The following is a 15,550-nucleotide window of genomic DNA, read 5'->3' as shown; positions in this document are numbered from 1 at the left end:
GTGACTTGCCTAAGGACTCACAGACAGCCAAGAGTGGCACCAGAATTTGAACCTGGGCAGCATAGCTCTAGAATGCAGCCCCCCTAACCACTAGGCTACATTACCTGATAAGTTTGGTAAGCTAAGTTGTGCTGACCTTTATTTATGGGGAAAAAAAAAAAAAAAAACTTTTCTGGGTGTAGAGATAATGTCTAACTGTGTTGCCCAGGCTGGTCTTAAACTCCTGGCCTCAAGCCATCTTCCTGCTCCAAAGCCCTGTGATTATAGATGTGAGCTATTATACCTGGCCTATGCTGGCCTTTTTAGGCAAGGCATGTGCTCTAGGTCACCAAGTCTCATACTTTTTTTTGTTGCTACCTGCTTGGCCCCTGGAGACTTGGAGTTTGCAAATGCTTGGTGCTCATTGCTTTTGAGGGCAGGAACAGAAGGACAGAAAGGAGGTGTCAGAGGCCATGAAGGTTGGTGGAGTCCAGGATCAGGGAGCTCTCCTACCCCAAGAGGTGGCTAGACCGTGGGGATGGCCAGGTGGTGTGCTTGGAGAGGCTGGATTCAGGCCTGGTGATTCCAGCCTCTAGCAAGACTCCTAGGCCCCTCGCTTGGCTTGGCTTGCAGGGACTGCTGGACTTCAGGGGCTATTGAGGGCTTGGGCACTGTGGTCAGAGGCCTCACGTGGTCCAGTGCTAGGGGAAGTCCCTATCTTCCCTCCTTGTTTCTTCTCATGGAGAGGCTTCAGTAAGGATGGAGATTGAATTTCCATGCAGCTCAGAAGGATGGGAGTAAAGGATAGGAGTAGAATTTGCTTTTTGAGAAAATAAAAAATGAATATATATTGCACACTTGAATTTGGACGTTAAGATTTAGATCTGATGCAATAATCTGTAATTCTTTTTATTATTATTATTATTATTTTGAGATGGAGTCTTGCTCTGTTGCCCAGGCTGGGGTGTAGTGGTGTGATCTTGGCTTACTGCAACCTCTGCCTCCCAGGTTCAAGCGATTCTGCTGCCTCAGCCCCCTGAGTTGCTGGGATTACAGGTGTGAGCCACTGCACCCAGCCTCTTTTTATTATTTTAAAAACGTTGTCTTTTTTGGTTTGTCTCTTCTGTTAGACTGTGAACTTGAGGGCAGAAATTATGCATGCTGTGTTCACACTGAGCTTCACCCAGTACTTCTACTGTCTCGAGAGTGCCCAGCACATAGTAGATGTTCCGTAATCATTATAATTATAACACACACCCATGGGGTACTGATTTGCCTTCCATGCACTGCACTAAACATTTACAAACTCACTTGATCCTCACACCATCGCATGGGGCAGACATCTCCATCATCCTCATTATACACATGAGGACTCTGAGGTACAGACAGGCTAAATAACTTGCCCAAGGTCACACAGCTTGGGTTGCATTTAATAAGTATTCATCAAATGAATGGATGAGTGGATGATTTCCTGCAGTGCTCCTTGCTCTCTTTTGCCCGTCAACCTATGCAGCTCCAAACCCTCCATCCCATAGTATCAGAATTGCACAGGTTAGACCCAGGCAGGGGAGTGCCTCAGCAGCTTTGGTGAGTCCCTGAGGCCCACAGGGCAATGTCCTTAGCCTTGGGACTGGTGACTGATCCCTTTTAATCTTCTCTGGCTTGTCCTGCTAGGCTACTTTCTCTGTGTTTGTTTATTTATTTATATTCTTTTAGATATGGGGTCTCACTATGTTGCCCAGGCTGGTCTCAAACTCCTGAGCTCAAGTGATCCTTCTGCCTTGGCCTCCCAAAGTGCTGGGATTATAGGCCCTACTTTCTCTTTATCCTTACACTTCAACACACTAAGTACTCACAGGTTCCCTAGATTCTTTTCAGCCTCCTTGTTTTTGCTCAAGATCTTCCCTGTGCCTGGGACATCCTTCCAATCCTGAGATTCCATTTTTCCCAAAGGAGATAGCAGGAAGGTAGGTCAGTTCTTTAAACCATGGCCATTCCTTGTTTGGTTATACTGAAACACTAGATTGCGTCTGGTCTCTGGCAGTCTTCTGATGGTGGTGGTGGTGGTGATTGTAGAACAGTATCCTCATCCCCTTGTCTTCTGTGGGGATACTGAGTCCGAGAGAGGAAAAGGGACTTGATAAAAACAAACCAGGGGATCAGACTCGGAGCAGGGCAGCAACTTCTGCCTTACACAGCGGATGGGCCCGACCACCCAAAAAGAGATACTCAGTTCTGAGCATACAGCTTGAAATTCCACCATTGGAGATTATTTCCTTTGGAGGGCAAAGGATGTTGAAGGCTCTTTGGTCTTCAGGGAGCCTCAGCCAATGTTGCAAACCCCTGTGATGAATCCTACACAAAGCTCATGTCAGCCTGTTCCCAGGAGGATTGGCTGGCTGACAGGCAGCCAAGGGTGAGATGCCGTGGGAAGGAGATCCTGACTGAGGGCTGGAGGAATGTGGGAAGCACCAAAGCAGGCAGAAAAATGGGGATGGATGGGGGAGGGGGCAGTGTCAGCTGTAGAGAGGGTGGGGCTGCTGTGAGAGCCTTGGGTGGGGGACTCAGGAAGCTTGGTTTCACTGCCAGCTTGCTGTGTGATGTTGGGCAAGTCTCTTTCCTACTCGGAGCTCTGATCTGGGTCGGTGTTATGGAACAGACTTGCTTCTGGGTTTATCTTAAGGCTCTTGGGTGTCAGAAAGTTGGTGCCCTGGGGTGGTGGTTGCTATGGCAACTATCTCTAAGGAGACAATGACCAAGGAGACTGTAGCCATGACTATGGTGACCAGGTAAAGAGCCAAATGATTGGCTCTCGGTTCTTCCTTGAGACAGGTTCCTCCCCATCACTTCCTTCCATTACCTGCTCAAGGTCAGTGTGTGGGGGGCCAAATAAACTGACACCTAAAGGAAGTGTCAGGAGTCAGGGACCTGCGTTCTAACGCCTTGTTTTACACTGCCAAGCTGTGTGACCTTGGGCAAGTCTCTGCTTTTCCTTGGGCATTAGTTTCCTCATCTGAAAGATGAAGAGACTGCACAGGGCCTCTTCACCTCTAAATTTCTACCATTTGCTTTTAAACAGGAGACAAAGTTGTGATCCAAAGGGTTGTTTCCAGGAGTGATATGAAAAGTATTAATAATGGTTGTGACCATCACTTACTGATGATCCACACAGCCCTGGGTGGCCCTGCCGTGGAAGGGGTATTGCCCCTTTAATGGCTGTTAAGGGAAGGGGCCCTGGAGGGTTCAGAGGAAGGCCTGGATGGTCTGTTATGCCTGGTATTTGGAGGACACTCAGGGCAGGGGTTATTACCAACTATTAAGAATGCATTTAAATATTTTAACAATTAGTATGCCCATACCTTTGCATACTGAATAAGAGCCTTGGTTGTATCCACAATGGTGGAATTATGGGCATTGTGAGTAGCAAGAGGAGATTTACCAGGCAGAGGGACCACACTGATGTCACAGAGATCAGGATGCATTTGATGTGGCTGATGGCTCTCAGATTTTGACCAGCCCTGGTGAAGATCTCTGAGAATAGGATCAATCCTTCTTCCTGGCCACCGCACCCTCCCTGAGTCAGCTGTGCGCATCCCCAGAGAGTTGAGTTTGCCAGCATCTCCATTCCAGGAGCGACTGATGTCCAGATACATGGGCAGGGCACAGCAGGAGTTGGCAGAGCCAGGCAGCCCAAGGAGGAAGCAGGGAGCTCGGGGAATGCCTGCCCCTCCTCTCCCAGGAGACCTGGTCCTGGACAGATGCCAGATCCTCATCCTCCCGGATCTGCCCTTCCCGCTCCTTCACCCACCACGGTCCCAGCAGTCCCCTCCCCCTGGCCTCTCCCGGCAGGACATTGCAGACAGTTTCTCCGGATGGACGTGGCTGCGCCTCCTCCCTGCACACTTTCCATTCCCAGCCCTGAGCCTCGGCCAGGGTTCCTCAGGAAAATTGGCTGAAAGAGACATTTTCCATGCTCTTGCCTCCTCTGCTGGGTGGCTGTCCCTGCCTCCACTCTCTCCAGTCTCTTCTCCAGCTGGTCACCCAGACCCAGAAGGAAGGGGGATATTTCTTCAAATGGCTGCTTCTCACTCACCACTTCATTCCATGTGTTGTTTCATCTCCCTGGGCCTCAGTTTCCTGATCTGTCAAATAAGCCAGCTACCCTGGGAAGCAGGTTTAGTTAGAAGTTGGACATTTCTGATTTAATCCTTAGCGCTGTTCTTTACTAACTCTGTGACTTTGGGCAAGCTACTTAACATCTTTGAGTCTTAGTTATCTTTTATCTGTAGAATAGTGTTATCTCTTACTGTTGTGAGGATTAATGAAATAACCTGGGAAGAGGGCTTAAAACTCAGTGCTCTGCACCTGTCAGGTGCCCAGTGAATGGCTACTAAAAAATTTAATTGTTATTAATGCCTGCTAGGTGCTAGGTGCTGTGAGAGGTGCTTTACACACCCAGTTTCTAATCTATGTAACATCTGTGCAAAGTGCTTGTTATCCTCCTTTGTAAAACTGACTGTCCAAAGGTTCAGAGAGGCCAAATTACTTGCCCAAGATCACAGAGCTGGCAAATGGTTGAGCCAGAGGGATTCAAATTTAGACCTGGCTGATGCCAGATTTCCTGTTCTGGAATCAGGACTCTGGGCTGATACCAAGAGTATCGGTAACTGGATACCAAGGCTCTGGTAATGGCTCTGGTGATGGAATAAAGCACACTCCTCTACCCCCGGCAGAGAATAAAGAATGAAATAGTCTAGGCTCAGAATTTAATGCAGCCCTTAAAAGCTGTAATTTCAAAGCTTCACTGTGGTTTTGGGCAGCTAAAGGGCACAGTCATTGAGCAGAATACAGCTCAACTTTGCTATAATTAGGGAAATGCAAAATAAGCAATGAGACACCTTCCTTCCTACTTTCTCTCATCTTGTCCCCAGTAGAAGGTCAAATGAGAAGAGACTGGTAATATCTCATGTGGGTCATAAAGTAGGAAATTTGGCACGATTCATCCGAATATAAACACAACAGCCCCTTTGGAGGGTAATTTGGCAGGGTCTGTCAAAATGTAGAATGTATGTGCCCTTTGACTAGTAAATTTGAATTTGGTAATCTCTTCTATACATGTGAAAATATTCAATGTCACACTGTTATGAAGGGCAAAACATTTGCACAAACCTTAAATGCCCTTCAATGGGTGAAATACGTTATGGTACATCCATACTGTAGAAAAGTGTTACAGCCACGAAAAGCAAAAAGGTAAAGGAAAAATCAACTGACTGGAAGGAGAAACAGACACTCCTTTCTCAGTAATTGATAAAACAAGTAGGCACAAAATCACTAAGTATAGAGAAGACTTGAACAGCATTATCAACCTCTTTGACCTAACTGGTATTTAGAACATTATGCCCAACAATGTCAGAATACATAGTATTTTCAGGTGCACATGAAACATGCATTGAGATGGACCATATGTTGAATTAGTAAACAAGTCTCAAATTTGCAACGGAAATAAACAGAGAACCCCTAAATATTTTGAAATTAACATACTTCGGAATAACCTATGGGCATAAGAAAAAATCACGGGGGAAATTAGAAAATGTTTTGAACTGAATGATAATGAAAAGCACAACATACCAAAATTTGTGGGATGCATCTAGAACAGTGCTTGGAAGGCAATTTATAGCTTTCAATGTTTAATTGGAAAATAAGAAAGTCCTCAAATAAATGATTGGGTTTTCTATCTGAAGAAGATAGAAAAATAAGGACAATATAACCCCCAAAATAACAAGGGAAATGTATAAGAATAAGGCATGGATAGAAAGCCAGTATACATTGAGTGAAGAAAGCATATTAACCAATACGTACGGCATTGTAGCAGAGATTACTGGTTGTCCCTTGATTGCTGGTTGTCTCTCAACGTCTTTCTTTCTTCTTTTTTTTTTTGTCTGCCTTGTCCCTCAATGTCTATTTCCTCCTTCCATAAACACAGCATCCCTGATTTCGAGCTGGTATGTGGCTATTTAGAATACAATACATTTCCTGGCTGGGCACAGTGGCTCACGCCTATAATCCCAGCACTTTGGGAGGCTGAGGCGGGTGGATCACTGAGGCCACGAGTTTGAGACCAGCCTGGCCAACATGGTGAAATCCCATCTCTACTAAAAATATAAAAATTAGCTGGGCGTGGTGGTGCCTGCTTGTAGTCCCAGCTACTCGGGAGGCTGAGGCAGGAGAATCGCTTGAACTTGGGAGGCAGAAGTTGCAGTCAGCAGAGATCATGTCACTGCACTCCAGCCTGGGTGACAGATTGAACCTCCATCTCAAAACAAAACAAAACAAACAAACAAACAAATCACAAAAACATTTCCTAAACTCCCATGCAATTAAGTGAGGCCATTTGACTATGCTCTGGCCAATATGATGTAAGCAGAGGTGTGCGTCTTCTGAAAGGCTGTGCCTTTTTTGACTCCTTACCACTTCCTGCTGGCTGGAATGTGAATATGATGGCTGCTGCTTGAGCAACATATTGTGTTGAAGATGAGAGAACCACAAGATAGAGAAGCAGCCACAGTTCCTGCCTCGTGGAATGCCATGCCTGCCTTGGACTGCCTGTTTGTGGACTTCATTTATTTGAGAGAGAAGTGCCCTTCTGTCTGTTTCTATCACTGCTATTTTGGATTTGCAATGGAATTCAGTCTTAATGCATATGGCTATAATCCTACTTATGTGAAAAAGGAAACAAACTTATACATGCATATCAGATTGATGATTTAGACTTTGGCACAGAAATCCCCACGATAATTTTTTTTTTTTTAATTTTGAGACAGAGTGTCGTTCTGTTCCCCAGGTTGGAGTGCAGTGGTGTGATCTTGGCTCACTGCAATCTCCACCTCCTGGTTCAAGCACTTTGTCTCAGTCTCTCTCAAATAGCTGGGACTACAGATACATGACACCATGCCTGGCTAATTTTTGTATTTTTAGTTGAGATGGGGTTTTGCCATGTTGGTCAGGCTGGTCTCGAACTCCCGACCTCAGGTGATCCACCCACCTCGGCCTCCCAAAGTGCTGGGATTACAGGCGTGAGTCACCGTGCCCAGTCCAGAAATCCCCCAAGAAAACAGTAAGTCTAGAAATGGGGAAGCACCAAGGTTGGTGTTCAGAGGCTTGACTTCATCAGCAAGGGTTCAGGTACTCCCCATCTTTCTGCCTTGCCATCCTCTGACTAGATCTCATCATAATTGCAAGATGGTGTCCACAGTTCCAGGTATTACATTCATACACTCCAGGGACCAGTCAAAGAAAAGGGACTGGTCTCTTCCTGCTGCAGCTCTTTTATTTATTTATTTATTAAGCTCTTTTCTAAGAGCAAAGAAGCTTTTCCTACAAACGTTCAGCTAATTTTTCATCACACTTCATTGGCCATAGCTGGACTGTAGGTCCCCCTTTAATCTCTGGCTTATAGCAACCAGGATTTATTCTTGATTCCATAGATAAGAGGAGAACAACAGAGCAAAACTGCAATTCTGATTGTGCGGAAGAAAGAAAAGTGGCCAGCTATCTTTTACAATGTGTATATAAGTGGAATGAAAAATATCCAGAAGTATATATTCCAAACTGTTAATGGTGAGTACCTCCAGGGAGCGCAGTGGGACTGGGAGGAGGATGGACGGAGTTCTGTGGCAAATACCAAAGTTGTCTGTCTTATATCCTTCACCCACTTCTCCCTCATTCATAGAAGCCATCTTGTTTGGGGTAGCAAGAGGCAAAGGAAAATTTCTGGTAGAACAATTTCCTCCTTGATAAAAATAAAACCTATTTCTGAACTTTTCCCTTTTATTTTATTTTATTTTTTTTGGAAACAGGGTCTTCCTCTGTCACCCAGGCTGGAGTGCAGTGGTGCGATCATGGCTCACTGAAGCCTTGAACTTGAGGGCTCAGGAGATCCTCCCGCCTCAGCCTCCCAAGTCGCTGGAACTACAGGTGTGGCCACCACACCTGGCTAATTCTTGTAATTTTTGTAGCGATGGGGTTTCACCATGTTGCCCAGGCTGCTCTTGAATTCCCGGGCTCGAGAGATCCACTGGTGTTGGCCTCTCAAAGTGAAGGGATCACAGACAAGAGCCACTGTACCTGGCCCAAGCTGTTCTTTTTTTTTTTTTTTTTTTTTTTTTTTTAAGAGAGTCTTGCTCTGTTGCCCAGGCTGGAGTGCAGTGGCAAAATCTCGGCTCACTGCAACCTCCACCTCCTGGGTTCAAGCAATTCTCCTGCCTCAGCTTCCCGAGTAGCTGGGATTACAGGTGCCTGCCACCATGACTGGCTAATTTTTTGTATTTTTAGTAGAGATGGAGTTTCACCATGCTGGCCAGTCTGGTCTCGAACTCCTGACCTCGTGATCCACCTGCCTCAGCCTCCCAAAGTGCTGAGATTATAGGAGTGAGCCCCTGTGCCCGGCCCAAGCTGTTCTTTATAATTATGTACTAACTGCATGGAGCTAGGGGTGACCTTGTGGACTAGGGGATGGCTAAGAGTACATTTCTTTATCACTATTTGGATTTAGACCAGAGGTTATAAACTGCTAGCCTCTGGTCAGAATTTGGTTAGTAGACATGTTTTGCTTGTTCTTCCAGGGTTTTAGTTATTTATTTGACAGAGTCTTGCTCTGTTGCACAGGCTGGAGTGCAGTGGCACAATCTCGGCTCAGTGCAGCCTCTGCCTTCCAGGTTCAAGTGATTCTCCTGCCTCAATCTCCTGAGTAGCTGGGACCACAGGTGCACACCACCACGTCTGGTTAATTTTTGTATTTTTAGTAGAGATGGGGTTTCACCATGTTGGTCAGGCTGGTATTGAACTCCTGACCTTGAATGATCCGCCCACGTCGGCCTCCCAAAGTGTTGGGATTACAGGTGTGAAACACCGTGCCCGGTCACTACGGTTTAAAAAAAAATCACAATTAGACCAGGCACGGTAGCTCATGCTTGTAATCCCAGCACTTTGGGAGGCCGAGGCAGGTGGATCACAAGGTCAGGAGTTCAAGACCAGCCTGGCCAAGATGGTGAAAACCCATATCTACTAAAAAAAAAAAAAAAAATTAGCAGGGCACAGTGGCAGGCATCTGTAATCCCAGCTACTCAGGAGGCTGAGGCAGGAGAATCGATTAAATCCAGGGGGCAGAGGTTGCAGTGAGCCAAGATCGTGCCACCGTACTCCAGCCTGGGCAACAGAGTTAGACTCCATCTCAAAAAAACAAACAGACAAACAAACAAAACACAAAATGACAATTAGCAATAATTATTTAAGAATTAGGGCTGGGTGGCCAGGTGTGGTGGCTCATGCCCGTAATCCCAGGACTTTGGGAGGCCGAGGCAGGCGGATCACCTGAGGTGGGGAATTCGAGACCAGCCTGACCAACATGAAGAAATCCCATCTCTAATAAAAATAAAAAAATTAGCCTGGTGTGGTGGTGCATGCCTGCAGTCCCAGCTACTCGGGAGGCTGAGGTAGCAAAATTGCTTGAATCTGGGAGGTAGAGGTTGCAGTGAGCAGAGATCGCACCATTGCACTCCAGTCTGGGCAACAGGAGTGAATCTCTGTCTCCAGAAAGAAAGAAAGAAAGAAAGAAAAAGAATGAATTAGGGCTGGGTGAGAGGCTCACGCTTGTAATCTCAGCACTTTGGGAAGCCAAAACAGAAGGATCATTTGAGTCCAGGAGTTTGAAGCCAGCCTGAGCAACTCTGACTGTACAAAAAAAAAAAAAAATTAGCTGGGCCTGGTGGTGCATGCCTGTGGCCCAGCTACTTGGGAGGCTGAGGCAGGCAGATCCCCTGAGCCTGGGAGGTTGAGGCTGCAGTGAACTGTGATCGCACCACTGCACTCTAGCCTGGGCAACAGAGTGAGACCCTGTCTCAAGACAAAAGGATTGGGATACCTCACAGAAAGGCTTTCTGCCTTTCTTAGAAAAACTGACATGCGGTATCTGGCAACACTGGGTTCATATTCTAACAGCAGTCATAGGCAGCTTAGTTCCTATCCTCCCTTTAGGCAAGGCAGCTGATTCCAGTTTGCTGCAGACCTTGATGCTCCCTAATGTCTTCTACCCAGTCAACTTCACTGACTTATATTATCGGTCTGACTCTGTGAGCATTTGAGTTAGTGAATCCTGGTTTTAGTTTTGGAATTAATGTGTATGCATGTGTGTGTGTGTGTGTGTGTATGTAAGACTCAAAAATTGCTTTCCAGACAATCTTTTTTTTTTTTTTTGAAACATTGTCTTGCTCTGTTGCTCAGGCTGGAGTGCAATGGTGCAATCTTGGCTCATTGCAACCTCTGCTTCCTTGGTTCAAGGGATTCTCCTGCCTCAGCCTCCCAAGTAGCTGGGATTACAGGCGCACACCACCATGTCTGGCATTTTTTTGTTTTTGTTTTTTTGTATTTTTAGTAGAGACAGGGTTTCACCATGTTGGCCAGGCTGGTCTTGAACTCCTGACCTCAGGCGATCCGCCCACTTTGGCCTCCCAAAGTTTCATTCCAGACAATTCTGTGAAAAGGCACCTATCCTCATTCACAGAGTTGGGCAGACCCTGAAGTGGACTGGATTTGGAATGGTCACACTCTGGACTGTTTTGTGAGACTGGAAAAGCTAAGAGCATGCACCCTTGACTGCCTGACGAGAGCACTTGGGGTGTTAACCCAGCTCTAGCTTTTCTTCTTAGTGTGGCCATGTTGTACTTTATGCAAACCCTGATTAACCTAAGCCACTGATTAGTTTGAAGGTGGCCATGGAACCAGATTCTGGCCAGGGAGAAATGAAGGATATTTGCTAGAGGGCTCTGGAAGAGTTTCCTTGCTGATGAAAGGGACATGCTGAGGAAGAAACAACATTTTTGCTTTGCCTGGACTTGGTCATGTCCACGTTTGATGTCTGAAACTGGGGTGGCCGTATTGGGACCCTAAGGGTAGCTACCCCAGGGCAAGCTGAGACCCAGAGGATGGCAGAGTGGAAAGATGGAAAGAGAAACTCTCATATATGTGCTCAAAGAGGCACATCAATGTTCATAGTGCATTGTTTATAGCAGAAAAAAAGTCCATCAACAGGAAGAAAAGATAAATAAATCTTGTATGTTCATACAATGGAATACTGTGCAGTGATGAAAAAGAATAGTTACAGTTACAGATTTCAACACAAGGCATCTCATAAATATAATGTTGAATGTGAAAAATAATAAAGCTGAAGGATATGTATAGTATGATGTTTAAAAGCATCCGATACTTTGCCTTAGCAAACTACATATGTGGCAAAAAGTGTAAAGTAATGCATGGAAATGCATTACAATTTCTTGAGTGTTTACTGTGTGCAAAGCATCATGCTAAGAAATAGTCAACCTGATCGAATTCTCACATCGACCCTTAGTAAGAAATACTACTTTTTTTTTTTTTTTTTTTTGAGCTAGAGTCTTGGTCTGTCACCCAGACTGGAGTGCAGGGACATGGTCTTGGCTCACTGCAACCTCTGCCTCCGGGATTCAAGTGATTCTCCTGCCTCAGCCTCCTGAGCAGCTGGGACCGCAGGCACATGCCACCATGCCCAGCTAATTTTTTTTTGAGATGGAGTCTTGCTCTGTTGCCCAGGCTGGAGTGCAGTGGCATGATCTCAGCTCACTGCAAGCTCCGCCGCCCAGGTTCACACCATTCTCCTGCCTCAGCCTCCCAAGTAGCTGGGACTACAGGCACCCACCACCACGCCCAGCTAATTTTTTGTATTTTTGATAGAGACAGGGTTTCACCGTATTAGCCAAGATGATCTCGATCTCCTGACCTCGTGATCCACCTGCCTCAGACTCCCAAACTGTTGGGATTACAGGCATGAGCCACCGTGCTTTGCCCAATTTTTTTTTTTTTTTTTTAATGGAGATGGAGTTTCAACATGTTGGCCAGGCTGGTCTTGAACTCCTCACCTCAGGTGATCCGCCCACCTCGGCCTCCCAAAGTGCTGGGATTACGAGCATGAGCCACTGTGCCTGGCCAAGAAATACTATTAATATCCCCACTTTCCTGATGAGAAAACTGAGGCCTAGAGAGGGGAAGTAAATTACCAATGGCATATAGTGGTTCTTTCTTAAGTACTAAAAACCTCATTTAATCCTATGGGATAAGAATGATCACTTCTCGTTTCAAAATGAAGGAAGGAAGAACCCAGCTCACAAAGAGATCAAGTGTTTGAGGTGGGATTAAACACAGGTTTCTTCTAGTTCCAAAGCCTGTGTTTTTCCACCAATAAATTGTCACATCCACAACGCATGGGAATGTAAGCCACAATGCACACATGCACACACACACACACCCTAGCCTTGAACTTGAACCATATGGAACTGGGTAAAACCACATGCATTGCTGCACCCAGAGCTCCCATCCCATCATTCGTATTATTTTTAACTGAACCCTGAACTGAACAGAAGGGAACAGTGCTCAAATTGAAACTGAACTTGTATATTTTTTCAAGCTGTTGAACTACAATATTTAAATATTCTGGAGACAGAGACAATTACATAGAGAATTCTATGCTAACCCCTTCACTCTGTATGTTTTGATTTGCCTAAGGTCATATGCTCATGACAGACCTGAGGGATTCTTAGTCATTACAAAGCAGCTGTAGGTAATTTTTTCACTACTTCTACCCCTCTTTTACCCTCCCTTTCCCTTCGTGGCCAGGGCAGGGACTTGGAAGTTCCTGTACCCACCAGCTGTGATCCTCTCTACATTCTCTACCTTCCTTCAGAGCCCACATCCTTGTCCATGTTTGCTGAATGAAGAAAGGAGGGAGCAGGCCCTATGAGATGTATATTTTCCATCTTCAAGGACAGGGAGCTCCAGCCCGAACCTGATTCCTCCAGGGTCCCTGAGCAGAAGCTTCATTCCCGGGATAAGAAATTGGAACTTTCCACCAAGGCCAATGATCCTCAGTATTTGAGCAGCCTGGCTGGGTGTCTTGGGATCCAGGTGGCCTTTGTCTCATCTGGACCAGGCCAGCACAGTCTGTGGCCCTCCCCACAGCAAGAGGAGGGACTCTGAGGAGGCTTGGGGGCCCCTGGGGAGACATCCATCTTCCCAGAGCTTTATCATTTTTTCCATAACAGTATCCTCCCTTCAAGGTGGAAAGTCCCAGCTGGCAGCTGAGGATGCTGTCAATGTGCTTTTGTTCTCTCATGCCCCTAGCTCAGGCAGCAGGGCTGGAGACAAAGACACCTACCTTTTTATACCAGCCTGTTCCAGGCCTACTGTACAAACAAATGGTGTAACACAGACCACCCCTTAACGGGGTGAGCTAGACCTCCCTGGTTTGAATTCTGGTTCTGCTACTTGCTAACTGTGCAATCTTGGTGGGGTACTGAACTTCCCTGTGCTACAAGTTTCTCCATCTGAAAACTGGGGTGGTGATAATATGATCAGTTTTCAGGAATTAATGATTAATGTATGAAAAACACTTAGGACAGCACCTGGTACTCAGTAAGAGTGATGTAACTGCTTGCTGTTTATTACATGACTTTGGACTTGGACAACTCATCTTCCTTCTCTGAGTCTCAGTTTCTCTAATTGTACAACTAGGATGGCAGTTCCTGCCTGCCTCTCGACCACTGATCTAGCCCTTTCTTGCTGTGTAGCCTTGCAGAGATTCTTGGGTTCTCTTGGCCTCTGTGTCCTCATGTATTAAAAGTACCTGTTAAGTAGAGGGTTGTGGTGGTGAGCACGTGAGAAAACGTGTACCCAGCACGTAGCATGGGGCCCAACACTAACACAGAGAAAGAGTTAAAACGAAGTTAGCTATTTTTTTGTTTTGTTTTGTTTTTATGGACGAGAAAGCACTTTTTAAACTACAATAGGCTGAGGGAGAGTGTGGTTTTCTCACATGCTTTCCCAGCCATTCCTTATTCACAGACACCTAGAATCAGAGAGGACAGGATTGGAAGGGCAACTTTACAGGTAATGGATAATGAATTAATGGATATCTATTAATGGATAATGAATTAATCCATTCAACAAATATTTACTGAGCACCTATTATGAGCCAGGCACTGTTGTCAGTGCTGGGGTCAGAGCAGCACTGAGGGCCCTTCCCTCAAGGAGCTTTCATTCCTGTGGGACAGACAGACAAAAACATGTGAACACATATGCCAGGCAAAGACTCATAAGCAGGTCTTCACAGTCTCAGAATATCTTACCCATAACATATCCTGGTTTCTGCAAGGCCTTAAGATAGGATAGCAGGGTGGGACCCAGTGGCTCACGCCTGAAATCTCAGCACCTTGGGATGTTGAGGTGGGGGGATCTCTTGAGCTCAGGAATTTGAGACCATCATGGGCAACACAGCAAAACTTTGTCTCCTCTAAAAAAAAAAAAAAAAAAAAAATTATCTGGGCATAATGGCATGTGCCTATAGTCCCAGCTACTTGGGGGGCTGAGGTGGGAGGATGGCTTGAGCCTGGGAGGTGGAGGCTGCAGCCAGCTGTGATCACACCACTGCATTCCAGCCTGAGCAACAGACAGAGTGAGACCCTGTTTAAAAAAAAAAAAAAAAAAGATATGCTAGCGGGAACCCACATTTATTGAATCTTCTTAGACACAGGAAGTGTCTAAAGCATTTTACACAACTTGAATCATTTAATCCTCACATCGATCCTAAATGAAAGAACTGTCATGAATTCCGTTTTATAGATGGAGAAACTAAGGCACAGAGAGATGGAGGGGAGCAAGGTTTGAACGCACACCCCCTGGTTCAGGGCAATGCCCTCAATCACCCTGCCATCTTGCTGTGCTGGCTACATAACTTTCCTTCCCTCAGCACCTCCCACCTCCCCATCTTGGTCTGCACTAGTTCTTTCTTCCCTCCCCCTTTCCTCCCCTATCCCGTTCTCAAGTATTTCTTCCACATTCTGAGTGGCCTGGGGTAAGCTTTCTCTCTCTCTCTCTGGCCCTCAGTTTTCCCATCTGAGGCTGGGGGATTGGACTGGATTATCTTCAGGTTTTTCCCTGACTACTGTAACTTTCAGCTCCTTATCAGTTTGTGATTCTTTTATTTGCTGATTTGTTTTCTAGTCTGCCAGCCCACCCTACTGTGAGCTACTGAGCAGTGAGGTCCCTCTTTCTGTTCACCACATCTCCCTGGAGCCTGGCACTGTGCCCGGCACTTAGTAGGCCCTCAATAAATATTTGTAGATGAAGAAAGGAGGGGATGAGGGCGATCGTACTCAGTTTTCTAAAGCCAGCTCCTGCACTCTCTCCCCCGCCCCTCTTCTTTTCTCAGCTCTTCCCCCTCCCCGCTTCCCTCCCGCCCTCTCACCTCCCAGGGCCCACTCCGGCCCTCCATCCGGCCTGCATTTTTCCGGGTTTGATATCATTTTTTCCACTCTCCCGGCTGCTGCCGGCCGCCTCTGCCAACTTTCCACAGCTAGAGTCCCTCCCCCTGACCGCAGGCCGGAGACAGCTTGGGGTGGGGGAAGACCTTCCTTCTCTTCCCTTCCCCAGGCTGGGGTTGGGGTGTGGGATTGAGTGCCATCCGTCCCCGTTGGAAGGCTGGGGTGCGGGG

At 46.4% G+C, this 15,550-nt stretch overlaps 1 long non-coding RNA gene across 1 annotated transcript; it reads right to left on the bottom strand.

Annotated features, from left to right (window-relative positions):
- Positions 1–13,803: 13,803 nt before the first annotated feature.
- Positions 13,804–15,550, bottom strand: LOC111548043. Its single transcript, XR_002733300.1, has 4 exons — positions 15,305–15,550; positions 14,187–14,350; positions 14,023–14,100; positions 13,804–13,906 (listed from the first exon to the last, which is right to left on the bottom strand). It is a non-coding gene; the product is annotated as an uncharacterized LOC111548043 (long non-coding RNA).

Source organism: Piliocolobus tephrosceles, chromosome 20, assembly GCF_002776525.5.
Source record: "Piliocolobus tephrosceles isolate RC106 chromosome 20, ASM277652v3, whole genome shotgun sequence".
Taxonomy (NCBI): Eukaryota; Metazoa; Chordata; class Mammalia; order Primates; family Cercopithecidae; genus Piliocolobus; species Piliocolobus tephrosceles.
Note: the sequence above shows the minus strand (reverse complement) of the source record. Positions and strands in the feature narration are given on the sequence as shown.